The sequence below is a fragment of the Acomys minous genome (genome assembly GCF_964271855.1).
Source record: "Acomys minous genome assembly, chromosome: 4".
Classification (NCBI taxonomy): domain Eukaryota; kingdom Metazoa; phylum Chordata; class Mammalia; order Rodentia; family Muridae; genus Acomys; species Acomys minous.
In genome coordinates, this window is record NC_140486.1 from 90,083,125 (window position 1) to 90,100,783 (window position 17,659).

Sequence of the window (17,659 nt, forward strand, 5' to 3'; positions counted from 1 at the left end):
ATTAAAGGTGTAGCCGCCACCACTGCCGGCCACAAAGTGGGTTTTTGTTGTTGCCTCTGTTTGTTTTTGTTTTTAAATATGGAATGCTTCATGAATTTGTGTGTCATCCTTGCACAGGGGCCAGGCTAGTCTTCTCTGTATCATTCCAATTTTAGTATATGTGCCGCAAAAGCAAGCACTACAAAATGTTTTTTAATCTATTAAAATTAATGACATGAGTCACACATTGGTGGTGCACACCTGTAATCATACCACTTAAGACATAGAGGCAGAAGGAGACCAGGACTTCAACCTGAGACCCTATCTCTAAATAAATAAATAAATAAATAAATAAATAAATAAATAGCCATCCTGGTTCTACATTAACAGTTCCAATTCCTAGCTGAGCATGGTGGTGCACGCCTTTAATCCCAGCACTCAGAGGCAGAGGCAGGTGGAACACTGTGAATTCGAGGCCAGCCTGGTCTACAAAATTGAGTCCAGGATAACAAAGATAGTTACACAGAGAAACCCTGTCTCAAAAAACCTAAAACGAGTTCCAATTCGCCCAGGCTACATAGTGAGATGCTGCCTTAAAACTAAAATAAAAACAAAACAAAAAAGCACAGGTCAGGGTGCACACATTTAGTCTCAGCACTCAGGAGGCAGAGGCAGGTGGATCTCTAGGACAGACAAGGCTACACAGGAAAACCCTGTCTGAAAAAACCCCAAAGCAAAACAAAACAAAACAAAAAACAAAAAATACTGAGGATGGAGCACAAATGATAAAGCACTGGCCTTGCAAGCATAGGACACCAGTTCAATTTCATGAACCCATGTAAATAAGGCCAGGCATAAACTGGTATATTTTTGTCATCTCAGCACTGGAAGGTTCCAGCTAACCAGCTTAACATCCGTGGTGAGCTCCAGGCTAGTGGCAGACTCTGTCTTGAAACAGAACGAGAGACAGCTCAGAAGGCAGAACATGGTGGGAACCCCAGGAGCCACATGGAGGAAGAAAAGAACAGACTTCTGTGCGTGGTCCTCTGACCTCCGCATACACTCATGCACAAGTGACACCCTCCATGTAAAAGAATCAATAATAAAAAAATCTACTAAAAACCAGGGTGGATGGTCCTTAAGGAATGACACCTGAGGTTGACATCTGCCTTCCACACAAATGAACACATACCTATATGCACAGCCACACGCCTATGCTTCTGTACACATGCACGTGTGCATGCACACACACACACACACACACACACACACACACACACACACACACACAGACAGTAGCAAGATATGGTAGCTTTCACCTGTAACCCAGCCCATAAGAAGACCACCAGAAGTTTGAGGCAATCTAGGTTTTGTAATCAAAGCTTTAAGCTGCAGACTAGAAAAGATCCAGGTGTTTTGTTTTTAATCCCCAGGCCACAGAGTCTTTCCTCCTTACACCCCAAGAACCACTGTAAGCCCGGGAGACTGGTGGTGATGTGAGTTCAGACTTGTATGTGCAGATGTGCTTGGACGGAGACTGCTGGCTGCCCACACAGCAGCAGAGCAAAGCCAGTGGGCGGTTGTTTGTAGCAGTGCAGACTCTTGACAATAGGAGAAAGAACCGTTGTGAATGTTAGTAGGCACAGGGATCTCTGAGGATCTTGAACACAGCTCTCAGCCATACTGTACGGGTCACCAGCTAGGGTCAAGAGGGAAGCTGACTGCCAGGTACAGAGATTGAGGGGCAATCTGAGCTGCAAGGCTTGGGGACGGTCCTGCTCAGTTGGCACAAGTAATTTGAGGGAAGCTGCTAAAAGGAAACAGAAGATGGAGCCAGGCTGGAAGCAGCCATTTCTAGTCTAACTTGCTTGGTCTCCTGAGAGATATGCATCCTTACCACCCACACAGTAAGCGCCAAAAGATAAGCCTAAAATAAAAACCATGCTCTTCTCAGCCGGGAGAAAGATAGACCTGAGGTTTTGTGGTTTGGTTTGGTTTGGCTTTAGGGTTCTTCTGTCTCCCTTGTACTTAGTCCAAGTATTAGTCTGAGACTCATCTTCTGCCCTGCTTGCTATCTTGCCTCCTTTCTCTTCCTTGCCCTGTGCTCTTTTTTGCTACTTGTTTTGGTTGGTTGGTTTGCACTTGAGACACTGTCCCGATGTAGCTCACTCTGGCCTGTAAGGCGCCAGGAGGCTGACAATGATCGCCGCAGTTGGGATCACTTTATTACAGCACCTCATTTGCTCTCCTGTTGTACTCTTTGTCACCGCTGTCTGCTTCTTCCCTTTGAAGTTTCTGTGGGGATCATAAACCCACGAGAAGCTGGACCATCATGAAGACTCATGAAACAGGTGGAGAACAAGATACGTCCTCAGCAACGCATCCTTCACAGAACGCCCACAACTGTAACAGAGTCCTGAGAACTGGGAACAAGAAAGGCAACGGAACAACCCCAGAAGCAAGAGCTCCTCAGGCACTCAATCTAAAGTGAATGAAAGTCTACTTTTTAAAAAAATGACTAGTAAGGGGCTAAAGAGACAGCTCAGCAGCCAACAGCATAGACTATTCTTCCAGAGGACCCAGGTTCGATTCCCGCATGCCAGTTCATAGCTGTCTATATCTCTAGTCCCTGGATATTCAGTTCCCTCTTCCAGCGTCTGTGGGTACCAAGCACGTAGGAGGTGCATAGGCACATACACACGAAATAAAGTAAAAATAATTTACAAACTTATTAGTGAGCCAGGTGCGGTGGCACATGCCTTTAATCCCAGCACTTGGGAGGCAGAGGCAGGTGAATCACTGTGAGTTCGAAGCCAGCCTGGTCTACAAGGCGAGTCCAGGACAGTCAAGGCTACACAGAGAAACCCTGTCTTGAAAACCAAACCAAACCAAACCAAACAAAAACAAACAACTTATTAGTGCCCTCAAACAGGATACAAATGAGCAGATGAAGAATTCAATGCAAGACCTGAACACATGGGAGTCTACCTACAACGTAGATGAGAAATTCAATGAACAAACTGAAATTGGGGGGGGGGGGCAAGGGGACTCAATACTGGAAATTAAAAGCACAATAAATCAAATCATAAAAACTCAGTGGAAGTGCCACCACTAAACTGCATCAAGCAGAAAAAAGAATAAAAAGGGTTAAGAATAAGGCTGGAGAAATATTACAATCAGACAGCAATTAAGAAAATAAATAGGGCTTACAAGATGGCTCATTAGGTTAAGGTGCTTGCTACCAGGTCTGTTAACCTCACCTCAACCCCCGGGATACAAATAGTGAAAAGAGAGAACTGGCTCCTGTAATTGTAATGGAAGTTTTCGTTTCTTTGTAAACTCAGTTGTGTCATGTATATATGTTTTTGTTCTAAGCTCCAAGTGTGGGATTTTAGTTTGAACTTCAGCTTGCCCACACCAGTTAGCTGTGTTCGGCGAGGGGCGTGGCTTTTGCCAGCTGGTAAAGGCCTTCCTTGTGCAGCACAGAGAGGGGCGTGGTCCAGGGCACTGAGGCTGTAAGAGCACAGAGAGAATGAAATGTTGGCGTGCTTGGCATGTAGCCGTCTGAAGAGACCAGAGCTGACAGTATCAAGGTTTGGAGCAGACAGATGGAGAGAAACGCTTCGGGGAGCAGCAGTTTGGAGACAACTGCGTCTGCTGTTGACAGAGACAGGTATAGCACCAGGAACCCCATAGACCCTAAACATACAGGAGAAGTAAAGGGGCCCCCTTCCCCCCATTAACCTTCTCTCTCCTACATAGGGTTGGGAGGTTGGAAGGGAGGTTGAGGCCTAAACACACCAAAGAAAGAGCGCTACAGTAAGTTGTCCACCTCTGACCACCAAACCTACACATGTGAACACACAACACACACACACACACACACACACACACACACACACACACACACACACACTAATAAAACTAATACATAAGCAATCATGACCGAAACTATAAAAAAGAAACAAACAAACAAAAAACCCCTTCTAGGACATGATCAAAAGAGCAAGCCTAAGAATTCATGGGGTAGAGGAGGAGGAGAGAAACAAACTGAAGACACAGAAAATCTATTCAATAAAATAACAGCCCCACTTTCCCTGAATCTTGGGAAAGAAATGAACAGCCATGTGCAAGAATTCTAAGCAGACATGACTAGAAAGAACGCCCTCTCTGTTGTCGAGGATCTCGACCTCTTACCCCAGAGCTCTTTCTACAAAGGCACTTACTTCCAAGCCAAAAGAGATGAAGCTCTATGGAAGGTTCAGTTGCTATGTAAGAACTCCCTGGCTCCTCCCCTACACCCTGGGCAGGCTGAACCATGTCACAGTCATGATGGCGGGGGCTCCAAGCCAAAGTCAGCAGGGGCCAAACCATTCCACCTTTACCATGGGGACAGCTTGAGGCCTCTGCTGTCAGAAGGCAAAGTTCACATGACTTCTCCCAGGCAATTTGCCTTAGACTAGGCAGGAACTTTCCATTCTTCAGCATTCTTTGTTTGTTTGTTTTCGTCAGCATTCTTATCCATGGAGGCTCTTTGAGGCACAGCCACACTGCATCTCTTCGGGACACACCTAACTGCATCTGACCGCGTTCAGACTTTTCTATTTTGTTAACAATAATAATCCTGTAACAATTAGGGGTGAATATAAAGTCTGAGAAAATCGATACTTTAAAAACGAAGCTAAATAAAATAGGTTGTAAAGTGGTGTCCCAAACAGCTAACCTCACCTTCTTTCCCAGATCACCACCAGGCCCCTCGAAGCCAATTGCCATTTCCTTCCCCATCTGCAGCCTGTTACTGTCACGTGGCCAACCCACTCCACCTCCAGCTCAGCTTTATATAATCTTGACTTCCAAAACCAGAGTCTTCGGGTGTGAAGCTTTTGATACCTTTCCTTGGTCCCCAGGAATAAGTCTTTTTTAAAGGCGAGAGCTCAGTGTCATCCAGGCTGGACTCAGTCACACTCAGAAGGTCCTGTGCTGCCCTCCTCGGTACCCTGCCACGGCACCACAAACCACTGCTTGCTTGCTTTCACTGGGAACTCCACAGGATCCCAGGCTTATCCCTCTCTCAGTGTTGCCAGCACTACAAGCTGGTTTCCCAAGGCCAGAGTTTTTTGTTTTGTTGTTGTTTTTTTTAAATCTAAGCAGGATGGCAGCCATCAAATCTCAAAGGCTGGCTCCAGGATTTGGTACAATCACAGTTGGGATACATCTCTGAGGTGAGGCCTTGGCCAGCGCTCCGAACTTTCCTGCTTCAAACCCCAGCACCACAGACAAGAGCATCCTCAGTAAAAAGCACCAGTTTTAAATGATTCCTACAGCTAAAGAAATACACAGCTCCTCACTGGGCGTAATTCCCTAGGCAGAACAGGCAGGAGTACCTTACTAACACCCTGAGCACCTGCTTTGAGTCTCGAAATGTTTATATTTAGGGAAATATGATTTCAGAATGTGACTTAAACATTCGTTGATTAGAACCGAGGAAACCAAATTCTAATTATACACCCATGTGTACCTCCATGAAATGAACATGTGACTGGGTGGTTACTATTTTTTGCTTGAATAGTTCACAAAGTTTCCCTCAGTGACAAAAGATAAAAGAAAGTGATGCAAAGTTCCAATTTACAAAAACCTTACTGGTTTAACTCTATGATACCAAGGTTATGAATTTTTTATATTTATTTATTTATTTATTTATTTATTTATTGTGATCTTGGGGCTTGAATCCCATGGCTTCCACAAGCTAAATCTTTGTAGTAATTTTTTGTGTATCATTTTGTTTGGTTTTACGAGACAGGGTTTCTCTGTGTAGCCTTGGCCGTGCTTGACTCATTCTGTAGACCAGGCTGGCCTTGAACTCACAGCGACCCGCTGCCTCTGCCTCCTGAGTGGTGTGATTAAAGGCGTGCGCCACCACGCCCGTCCATGTACTGTTTTTAACGTTGGGTACCTAATATGAAATTGTTGTATGTTTTGAAGCTATAAAGATGAAAGGAAGAGACAAACAAGTTGGTACAAGTCTGATGGAACCATCTGGAAACCAAAGAAGGAAAATCACTGCGCTATCACCAGCTGGGGCTATATAGCGAGTTCTTATTGACCTGGGACATGTACAAGACTAAGAAAGAAAAAAATAAGGTGTGTGTGTGTGTGTGTGTAGCTTTTGGTTAAATGAAATAGATTTGGACCACAACAATCCCACTGTAGTATATACTGGGCTCAAACATAACTTCTGGCTGGATTTCAAGCTTAAATAATATAGCTGAAGTCAACTGGGTCATAATTTGTTAGGATAGCTATAAAGATCATGAATATGTAGCTCCCTAGAATTGTTGATAATATAAAAGACTAAAAACAACATATTTAAGAAAAAAAGAGCTGGACAGTGGTGTAATGGAAGTTTTAATTTCTTTAAAAACTCAGTTGTGCTCAGAGAAAGAATAGGCAGGCTACCAAGATGAGACTTAATAGCCTATGACCATATAGTGGGGGAAGAAGTCCCCCCTCGGTCTTAGACTTAGGGGAGGGGAATAGGGTGAAAGTGGAAGGGAGGAAGGAATGGGAGGATACAAGTGAAGGGATAGCAATTGAGTTGTAATCTGAATAAATTTGTGGCTGAGTGTGGTGGCACAGGCCTTTAATCCTAGCACTCGGGAGGCAGAAGCAGGCAGATCTCTGTGAGTTTGAGGCCAGCCTGGTCTACAAAGTGAGTCTAGGACAGCCAAGGCTACACTGAGAAACTCTATCTCGAAAAACAAAAAAACAAGAAACCTCAGTTGTTATATAAACATGTTTTTGTTTTAATGCCAAGTGTGGGATTTTGTTTTGTTTGTTTTATTTTATTTTTTATTTATTTCTTTATTTTTTATTTTATTTTATTTTTTTGAGACAGGGTCTCTCTGTTAGCCTTGGCTGTCCTGGACTCACTTTGTAGATCAGGCTGGCCTCAAATTCACAGCATCTGCCTGCCTCTGCCTCCCGAGTGCTGGGATTAAAGGTGTGCACTACAACACCCGGCTCCAAGTGTGGAATTTTAGTTTGATAATTGCCTCACATAGGATGTGGTCTTTGCCAGCTGGGTTAGTTTAATTCCTAGGACTCTGAGGGGTATAAATATGAGAGGAGAGAGAGAGAGAGAGTGGCAGTTTGGAGAGGATGGAGAGAGCAAAGGTGATGGCTTGGAGGGGACAGACAGGGAACACTTGGAGGATAGCACCAGACAGAAAGACATGCTTCAATCAACCCTCAACAGCCGGGAGAAGTGAAGTGGTCTAGATCCGCCTCTCCCCACTAAAATTCTTTAAAAAGAAAAATTATTTATTTATGATATATATAGTATTCTGCCTGTACTGTGCCTGCATACCAGAAGAGAGCACTACATCTCATTATAGATGGTTGTGAACCACCACGTAGTTGCTGGGAATTGAACTCAGGAAATTTAGAATTTAGAAGAGCAGTCAGGCTCCTAATAATAACCTCTGAGCCATCTCACCAGCTCCCCACTAAATTCTTTCTCTCATACCTAGTGCTGGGGTATTGGAGTGGAGGTGGAGGTAGGGGCAGTAAATACTCCAAATAGTTTAAAAACTAATGTCAGTGGGGCATGGTGGCACACACCTGTTACGGCAGCACCTGGGAGGCAGAGGCAGATGGATCTCTGTGAGTTTGAGGCCAGCCTGGTCTATAGAGTGAGTGTCAGGACAGCCAGAGCTGCACAGAGAAAACCCTGTCTGGGGTGGGGGTGGGGAGAGATTAAGTATGACTGCATAATCTATAATCCTTGTACTTGGGTGGCAGAGTTAGTTCTACCCACTGTGCTTCAGGCCAGCCAGGGCACATGGTAAAATTTAGTCTCATAAAACCAAACCTAACTGGGAACAGTAGCTTAATCTTGTAAGCCAGAATGTGGCAGACCGAGGCCAAGAGGACTGCAACTCTGAGAACGTGGACCACACGCTGAGTTGCAGGCCAGTCTGGGATGTAGGAAAACCCTGTCTCAGAGACCAGAAACAAAGAAGGAAAAGTACTTACCCTGGACCAGGAGCTCCCCACATTGTAGTTAAGTTACCTGTATGGCCTAATAACCGTTTATTATCAGGCCTATACTTATTACAGCAGTATAATCTGTTAGCAATCAATCAAGACACAGACATTTGTTATATTTTAAATTAGCCTTAGTTAACCTGGGGCAGGACAGATATTAAGCCCCCAAACAACTTCCCATAGTGGGGCAGGTATGGAATCCTTGCCCCAACCCCATGCCATCTGCTTCTAATAACTTCTATCAAGCTACCTCCCATCCAAAATCCCAAATCCTTGCTAATGTTCTTCATCTGGGCCAGATTCTCCATCCACGCCGGCCGTGTGCTTCTCCATCTGACCTGTAATGGTGCAACCTTCCTCCTCCCCTGGACTCTCTTTTTCCCAAGATTCCTTCTGTCTCTCCAAGCCCAGGAGATGAGACAGCCACGCCTATCTCACTTCCCCTGCCCAGGTGTGATGGTTTTTTATTAATTAGCATCAAAATACATCAGGCCAACATCTAGCACTTCCATCACTGTCCAGGCAAAGGAAATAATTAGTAAAAGCAAGGTTACTTCACAGCAAGATTTATTAATACATCCAAAAGAAAGAAAGAAAAATCATTTTGTCACACTATATACAGATAATACATACAGTTTTATACACATATTACATCAGTTTTTACACAAGAAAAATATACATAAAAATGTAAACTTTTGTATACAAAAACCCTTAAACAAATTAAACAAGGACCAGATAACAAAAGGAGACCAATCCATTATTATTTCATCAAATTTTTAAAACAGTAATACAGTACATTCATTGAGATATATATATGGAAAGTGTGAACCATCTCTTCCTGGTTAAAGGGAAATCACAAACCACAGTCATCTCCCCTAATGTGTGTGTACTCTCCAGAAAAACTACCGCCAGTGCTATGGCTGGGCTTTTCCAAACCCTGTCGGACGCTGCAGAAACTAGTTGCTCCCAGCGTGCATGCCTGGCACTGAGTGGCAGCTGTGACACAGCCATGAGAGAAGATGCTTGGTTTGCAAGTCCCCTTTAAGCAGCTGGCCTCCTGTCTATGCTCTGGATGTATGGCGTATGAAGCATACCGTGTGCCAAGGTGAATGAGAACACTGAAAAGGAAGAGCTCTCGGACCGCTAGTCCTTGCTACCGTGCAGTTACTTTGTTAAAAGATGTTTTAAAAACTGGCCAGCCTGCCTGTCTTTTACTGGTTTCCATTGGTGACCTCTCACCTTTGATTTCCCACTGCAACTTGGTTCCAATTTACACTTGGGCACTCAAGTTAGTACTACCCATCTGCCAGGAGGTTTTCTGTTAAAGGCTCATTCTGATATCAAGTTCCAGCAAGCTACTTGGTGAAATGTTCCTTACGAGCACCCTTACTCCACTCCCCACTAACATGGAATCCATCTACCTTTCTCTCCCTCTAGGTTCCTCGGTATAATCTGCTGCCAGCTCATCAAAAACAAAAACAGTATTTAACAGTATTGTCTGAATGTTCTTGCAATCAGTATGGAAAACTGATAGATTAACAAAAAGAAGTATCTTTTAAGGGAGGGCAGTGAGAAATCTTACTTAAATCTATGCCAAGTACATGCAACTTAAGAGTCCTTAAAAAAAAAAAAGGTAAGGTCTTTAAATAAATGCAAACTATGCAAACTAAACTGTGCTTAAGACAGCGTTATGAGAAGCGTCTTCTTTCCAAGGTGAATTCTGACCAAGGCAGAACGATAACTAGATGATCTATTTTCCCTGCAGCAAGAGAGGACTTAGTTTCCCCCAGGCAAAATGACCGAAATGATCATTATTTATTAATGAAAGGAAGAGGCAAATTGGTGAATTAAGTTGATCAAGGAGATGGTTGATGACACACACTAGGGGCGATATCAGGACTGGTTTAAAATTGAGATAAATAAGCTAGATTGTGGTACATCACTGTTTCTGAGAGGGGAGACAGATACAAAGCGCCCCGAGAGAATCTCATCTCCCCATACACAGATGGTTTTTTAAAAATGACAGTCTCCCTTTCAGTTATACAAACACAACAATGAAAGGAACGGGCAGCTGGATAAATAGTGGGTGGCTGTCTTTAGATGGGACCTTTAATGTTCTTTAAATAATGTTTGATAATGTATTTTAAATCATTACATACAAGTGCCACTGCAGCGGCGATATCCCAGTAGGGCAGCATTTTGCTAAATGTAAAGGTTTGCCATTTAAAACTCATACATATACATGTGTATGTACAGTTATATCAACACTATTTATATACATATATATCTAAAGAGCAACATTTCATTGCCTTTGAATATCTCTATGTCCACCCCCACAATATATCCTGGAGACATACTGTGTGAGAATATACCAAAGTATATGTACACATGCGCCAACATGTATATATATACACTTTTATTTGTGTGTGCATAAGAGCTTTAAAGGCACGATATAGAAGGGTGCAAGTTTTCTAGAGAGCTGCAGCAGAGTTAAAACTCAGGGTCCTGACTGTGAGAAAAGTCACAAGGAAATCTAGCAGGATTTATTCCACAAGAACTCATGAGAGCATTTCATCAGTCACAGAGTTCAAGAGGCTGCTATGTGATTTTGTATACTTCGTTTAAATCCAAAAGGCCAATGTATATTTAAAACACACAGCAAACCAAACTATTTAAATAATGAGTGTGGAAATATACCTAACATTAATAGCAATCATAAAGTCATAATTAGTTTTTTCTATTTAAGTAAAATACTCCAGTTACCTAGGTTAAAGAAAAATTCAAAATTAACTATTTTTGATGACTACCCAATTCTCAAAGAAAATATTACTGAAAGCTATATCCTGTGGGGGAAATGTCAGTGAGAAATGTCTGGGAAAGTGACAGCCGAGTTACGTCCTCCATGGCTTCTAGCGAGAGAAGTGCTTAGGGACGAGGGGCTGTGGACCGGGATGTGGCTCGTCACCGCGCAGCGCAGGCCACGCTCAGCAGTCAGTCTACAGCACTTGGCCAACCACAACTTGGCGGCAAAGGTGCATGTGATTGTTAAGTAATGAGAGAGTAGCTAGCAAAAAGTCTGAGGAACAGTGGAGCTGGTGAGAAAAAGAGTTCAGACAAAGGCTCATCATTTGTGACCACTGTAATCTGTAACCGACCGTCATCCCAAAGGATTCCCATTGCAGTATGTGTGATGACCTACTCTAGACTGCCATCACATCCACTGCCTTGCAGAGTAACCCAGAACTTCCCACAGATGCATAATCTTGCTTAGCAGAGGCTGTTAATCTATTATACACACACATTTTTTAGGGAAATATATGTATATAGCTTTATCTATACACACACATATACATACGTGTATATATAGATTTATACAAATGTATAAATAAACATAATACTTTTCAATCTTTCCATCGACAAGGCAAGTTCACATTCAGCAAAGTGCCACCACGTCCCGTACACACATCTCTGTACAGATATACACAAAGGGTCTTGTTTTTACCCTTCAATAAGGGGGACTTGATTCTAGCAAATTCCATTTAACCAGCAACTGAAGGGAGAAATGGCATCAGCACAAACGCCCTTCTTTCATTTGCATGCATATGTACAGGAAATATGCAGATCTCTTGGAATCCAAAAGCAAGAGTGAATGAAACAGGGAGATGCTACCAAATGCAACTGTAAGGACAGCATGAGAGCTTCCCTAGGCTTTGCTTGAATCTAAGATGAAGTAACTGAGGCCTTGAAGACAAGTACCAAGTTCAAATGTGTTCTCAGGAGTTGCTGAGCATATCTAAGTAGGTGAGTTTTGACAGCAACATAAATGTGATGGGAGCACTGGCTCTCAGTGACTGCCTCAGGTCACCAGGTGCTCCCGTAGGGATGACAGCAAAACAACAAGGCTCAAACAACAGGAACGCATCTTTCTCTTTTGCACGTGAACCAGGTAAGCATCCAAGGCAGCATGATTGTTCCTACAGGCAAAGGGTGAGAGCTGGGTTGCTCCACACCATAACCAATGGCGCAACTCAGTTTTAAAAAATGTTTTGCAAATACCTGAAATCAACCCAGCTTTGAAATATGCACGGTGAAATGAGCCCACCAACTCCTGAAACAAGCAGCCCCTTTCAAAGCTTCCGTATCTAGGCCTATATGTTTTCTGAATGTGGCCAAGAAAACGTCATAATACTTTATTACTTGGAATATGAAGGAAATTTATTAGACATAAAAATGTTTCAACAAATCTCTGGTCCCATCACCTCAATAGATAAATGAGCTGTTATCTAGGTGTCTCCCCTCCCCCCCCTTCCCTCTCACTTTTATGCTCATAACTATGAGGCTGGTCTTAGAATCTGTTTTTTCTCATGTCACTTTAAAAACAGCATAAGTTAATCTAAAGATTAATAGAAAATGCACATGATATCAGAGCTAGCCTTTGAACATAATATAGCGAAGAATATGGTATGTTTATAAAAAAGAAACAATGGGAAAATAACTCTAATACCCTCAGCTAAATAAACCATATTTCAATAACAATTCGGTTACCATTCTATTTTTATACAAGCACACATTCATATCTCACACATGTACCCCCCCATGTATATTTTTGCATGTGTGTAAAAACACAGACACATACATGCACACAAGTAATTTACCTCTATTTTTAAGTCACAGTGGGAATTCCTTAGTGAGGAGGGGCAAAACGTTCCTGAATGAGACATTGAGGACATCTAGATTTATTAATTTCTCTATTTTACTTCTCAACTTACAGAATAAACTGTAAATTAAAGAATAAATCCATAGGAAACAAGAGAGGTCTTAAAAAATGTAAGTTTACAAATGCCAGCTCCAGCAGAGGGAGGTGAGCTGATGTACATGCTTCTATTTACCCTGTACCTAAGCGTCTAGCCGTCTCAAGTGTAAACCACAGATCACGTGCTAAGAACCTGCCTCTCAACAGCGCTATGAATGACAAGAAATGCTCTAAGGGTGTCTACATTTTGAGGCCCCGGTTATCCTTCTCTTTATATATCTGCAAGGTAGCAAAGGACAGCTATACACCTTGACACGGCAGAGATCCAGTGTAAGAAGGTGCGTCACTAGTTTGTTTTGTCAAAAAACAAAAAACAAAAATAAAAAGAAGAAGCTCATATATAATTTTAAGCTATTAAAACACATAGGCAACATAATTCATTACACTCAATACAGCTTTAGTATAAAACTTATAATTTATGAGGTGATGTTAATAGCATAAATTAATATACCTTCTCTCTTAAAATCTACAATAAGTATTCTGAAAGCTCATTGGGGAAGGAAGTTTTTAAATAAAAGTTTTAAAGCTGTGCATGATGGGAAAGGATTCTGTATGCTGAAGCTGAGATGAGAGCCTGAAGTAGAAAGGAAAAAGTCCTTGACGAGACACCACGGGCTATGAAACCAAATGCCTTCTCTTTCTTGAGCTCTCATCAGTGATGAGTCACCTTTAGTGTCTTTTAAAACTATTTTCTTATTTTAAAAACTGCCCTAATTTCCGCAAGGAATCCCTGAGACATACTCAACACGATACGGTGAGAAGAGCTATCACTGTTGAGAAGAACTGATTCAACCCTTTGGAACAGAGGCACACACTGTCAGCACTAACCCGCTGGAGCTGCCTGTACTGTGGGATAGATACAGGCTGGAGTCACTTCGGGGCAAATCAGTCTAAGTCCCCAAGGAAAAGCAATGGTGTGGTCTTGAACTGGTGCCTTCCGCCCTGCATGTTGAAACGTTTTCCATGGGGAACTTGGGGTGCATACAGAGCTTAGGTCAGTGGTCCCCAGATTAAAAAGCAAACAAACAAACACATACGAACAACAACAAAAACCAATGAAAGAAGATTCTACCACTCTTGGGCCAAGACGAGTGCGGCTCATGTGTGTGCACATGCACACTGCAGCACCGAGGATGAGCGTGCAAACAGGCAGAGGGAGGAAGGAAAGAAAACATGCTGCCCCACTGGCCTCTGAGAGCCAAACACCTTTTGTCTTAGAAGACTGCTTTTCAGAGTAACTTTAGGTCAGCCAGAGATCCTGCTGGCCCTGCTCTTCAAACCACTAAAAACATTCTCCATACTCAGGAACACAGGGTAAATACAGTCATGACAAATCTCTCTGAAATGCCACATCTCTTTTTTACTTGGTCCTTATCACGGTGTTGAAGGGAAAGCTAACCAAGAATTAGGACTGGAGTGAAAAAAACCCAAATGTAACCCACAACTGCAGCACTGTGGATGCGAGGCATAACCAACACCCAGAAGTGCTTTCCTAACTCAGCGGCCAGGGGCATCGCAGACTCCCACCTGTGCTTGTCACAGAGACCGGATCATAAACCCTTTGAAAGACAGCAATTAAGATACCACCTTAATTAAAGTGTGATTTTGGTTCCCGCCAGAATATAATAATATAAGAAAGTTACAGAAGCCAAAATATTAAGAAATCATTATTTTTCTTTTTTACTGAATTCCAGGGAAGAACTGGTTATTTTTCAGTTTATTGAAAGGGGAAAAAATATGTGGCTTTCCATGAGTGACTATCCCCCATTTAATAATTTTGACATGAAGAAATTCATAGAACAACGTGGGTAGCAGTAATGAAAAATTACAAGTGAGTATTCACTCCGAACAAATTCTCCTTCAAAGATGTCCCTAAATTTCCTCATTACACTGTACAGTTGCGTTGCCCATTCAACAAACCACTCTACTGAGTATCCTACACATGTCAGTTAAAAAACTCGAGTTTAATTTTTTTAAGTCTAAAAAGAAAAGGTGACTAAAAGGTAAATACTTTTAAAATTCTAATGGATTCCAAACCTATTAAATAGTTTAGTGTTAATATCCCCACACTCTGCAATGTCAAAAAACGCTCAGCCACGTGTGGAACTGAGCCAGAGGAAGGCAATGGCTTCAGACAGTCACTGCAGAGGCAGCCCTCGCACCAACACCGCTGCCCAGGATGCCAGGGCACAGCAAAGACGGCAGGCCAAACTCAAGGAGCCTACAGCAAGGATTTCACCTCTGTGTGATTCAAGACTACTGCCAGTTTATGAGAAGCCATGCAACAGGCCAACAGAAATCTAAGTTCTTTTGTGTAACAGAAGCTATATTGCCAGGGCGCTTGTTTCTTGCATGGACGTAGTTCCTCCCTAAAGGAAAGAACTGCCTTGGCCGTGTGAACTGCGAGTGTGGACTGAGAACAAACTTTGGACGGGTTTCACTGTGACCCACTAACAGAGGGGGATGATTCCTAGCCTTCAGGTGAGAGCCTGGTTTACTTTAGAAGATTAACCTCATATATTTGGCAAAGATGAAGAATTAGCTTTCCTTAGCCTTGAGCCACTAAAAATGGTACCATCAACTTGAAGGAATATAAAACAATCACTTTCCATCTCCAATGACTATCTGCTTCTCATAAACCATAATCTTCTTACAGAGGGGACACTAGACACACATTACCTGCCAAGATGGAACTGCTGTCATTTATACACAGGACTACCTCACACAGTAGGCTCACTAGAGAAAACGACCTTTGCTTATCAGCTATGCGAAGATAACTACAAGATTTGTCTATTGCATAGTCTGTCACTTGGTGGGCTACCTGTAACTGCTGTCTACTATCCTGAATTGTTCACTAGCTGTGTAACCTACCCAGGTGTGAAAATTGCTAAGCCATTTTTACAGAAGAAAGGAAACAATGCCTTGAGTACTTTTACTAAAATAACACTAACACTTAAAGGAGAGAAAGCCCATTTTCTCTTCAGATATCAGAGTTGCTAAACATCCGGTTCTCAGAGCACAGGATGCAGTCAGTAACTGCAGCAACTTCAAAAGTTAAATCACAGTAACACAATCTAACTGGCCTTTATAAATGGTCCCAAAGAACTGCAGAGACAGAGGGAGCCGCCTTTGTTACTGTTTCTCACGTACTGGGCACTACAATTAAAACTAGCTTCTACCTACTAGGACCTTGTGTAAGGTTTGTTGATTCCAGTATTGCCTTGCCATAACATAAGTGTTGTTTTCATATAAGCATTGTAAAAGAAGCTTAAGTTTTCTTTGCATACTAATACCCCATCTACGGTCAAGAGACTAGAATTGTGTTAACAACTACAAGAGTAACAAAGTGGATAGCCTCTGGGCTGATAGATAGATATTCTTCCAACAGCAGACACACACACATACACACATACACACACACACACACACACACACACACACGCCAGAGAAAAGCACATCAGAGGCTTGGATGTTAGTTCCAACACAGAAGAAGCGTGTGTTTTGCTACCTATCTGCTCCTGTACCAGCTCTTTCTAAGGCTGCCCTCCCCTCAGCTGTCGTCATGGGCATCCAAACAAAAGTGAGTTTACTCAATATTTTTGGCGTGAAGCTGTAACTGGCAACATTCCTGATCACTTCATGCCTCCTTACTCGAAAGCAAAGAAGGGCTTTTAAATGCACATAAAACAGAAAATGGCAAACAATAAAAGGTGCAACCTACTGCAAACTCAGTTTTGACAACTAAAGACTTCTCAGCAGCTAATATAGGGACAGATAGCCAGGAACAGTGCAAAGTGACTGCCCGTGACTCTCCTCAGCAGAGAGGTGCTGATAAGGAAATGTAGGGTACTGCTCTGCTACAATCTTTAATTGACACACATTGAGACAAAAGAACATTTCTGGGAAGGCGGTTTTCTAGTGATGATTATAAAGAGATGTGAAAACAGCTTAGCAAATGAAATGACACTTTTGAGGTGAGGTAACTGTTCACCATCATTTCATTACAGTGCACGAAAATAACAAAGCTACTGACACAGGTTCACAGGTGGAAATAGTCAAAAAGCTGTTCTCACAGTTCAGAAGAGAAGTTCATGGTGATACCAAATATAATTTTGCTTTGTGACATAATTTATAATTTAGAAATTTCTCAATCTGCAAAAAAAGGCAAAGCTATTAAAAATAAATGTTCCAATTAATTAACATGATTTTTAAGAAAAAAAAAGTAAATATATTACAAACATATTTTGTACCTCCCCACCCAACTTCAATAAATACAAAATAGGGCATATCATGATTTCATACAGTCATGTGACACTTCCCTCCAAAAGCTCAGGCACGTGGTATCTGCATAACGCCTGCTAATCACCATCATTCTTTTACAAGGCAGAGAAAGAAAAACCTTCAACAGAAGGGACTGGTTAGAACTAGCATGGCATGAAGAAAACGCACATAAGAAGTAGGAAAATATGTCCCAACCTTTACCTATCAGGAAGGAATTAGGATCAAATAGTCCCTGACAAAAGAATTACTGTACCACATCATTAATAGATATGTTGCCTTATTTTTAAAAATATACATATGTAAATTAGATTGAACTCAGGTATGCATACCTAATGGTATCCAAAGGGACAGTGAAACCTCAGCAAAACAGAGTAGGAAATGAAGCTCCACCCTGCTCTGGGAGGGGACGGCAGGCAAGAAGCTCCACACATCACCTCATAGTCACCAATGTACTGCACCACCCAGTAAGATATTTCACCCTAAAACCTTGGTACTTTAAAAGAATTTCCAATTGTACTCCGTCCTAAGTACTTCAATTAT

The 17,659-nt window shown here is 42.2% G+C and overlaps 1 protein-coding gene across 1 annotated transcript in view; it reads right to left on the reverse strand.

Moving 5' to 3' along the window:
* Positions 1-8,575: 8,575 nt before the first annotated feature.
* Positions 8,576-17,659, reverse strand: part of INO80D (INO80 complex subunit D) — a 70,985-nt gene continuing 61,901 nt past the window's right edge. Inside the window, exon 13 of the mRNA XM_084780918.1 lies at positions 8,576-16,990. The gene's annotated coding sequence lies outside the window, so the exon portion shown is untranslated. The remainder of the gene's footprint in view (positions 16,991-17,659) is intronic.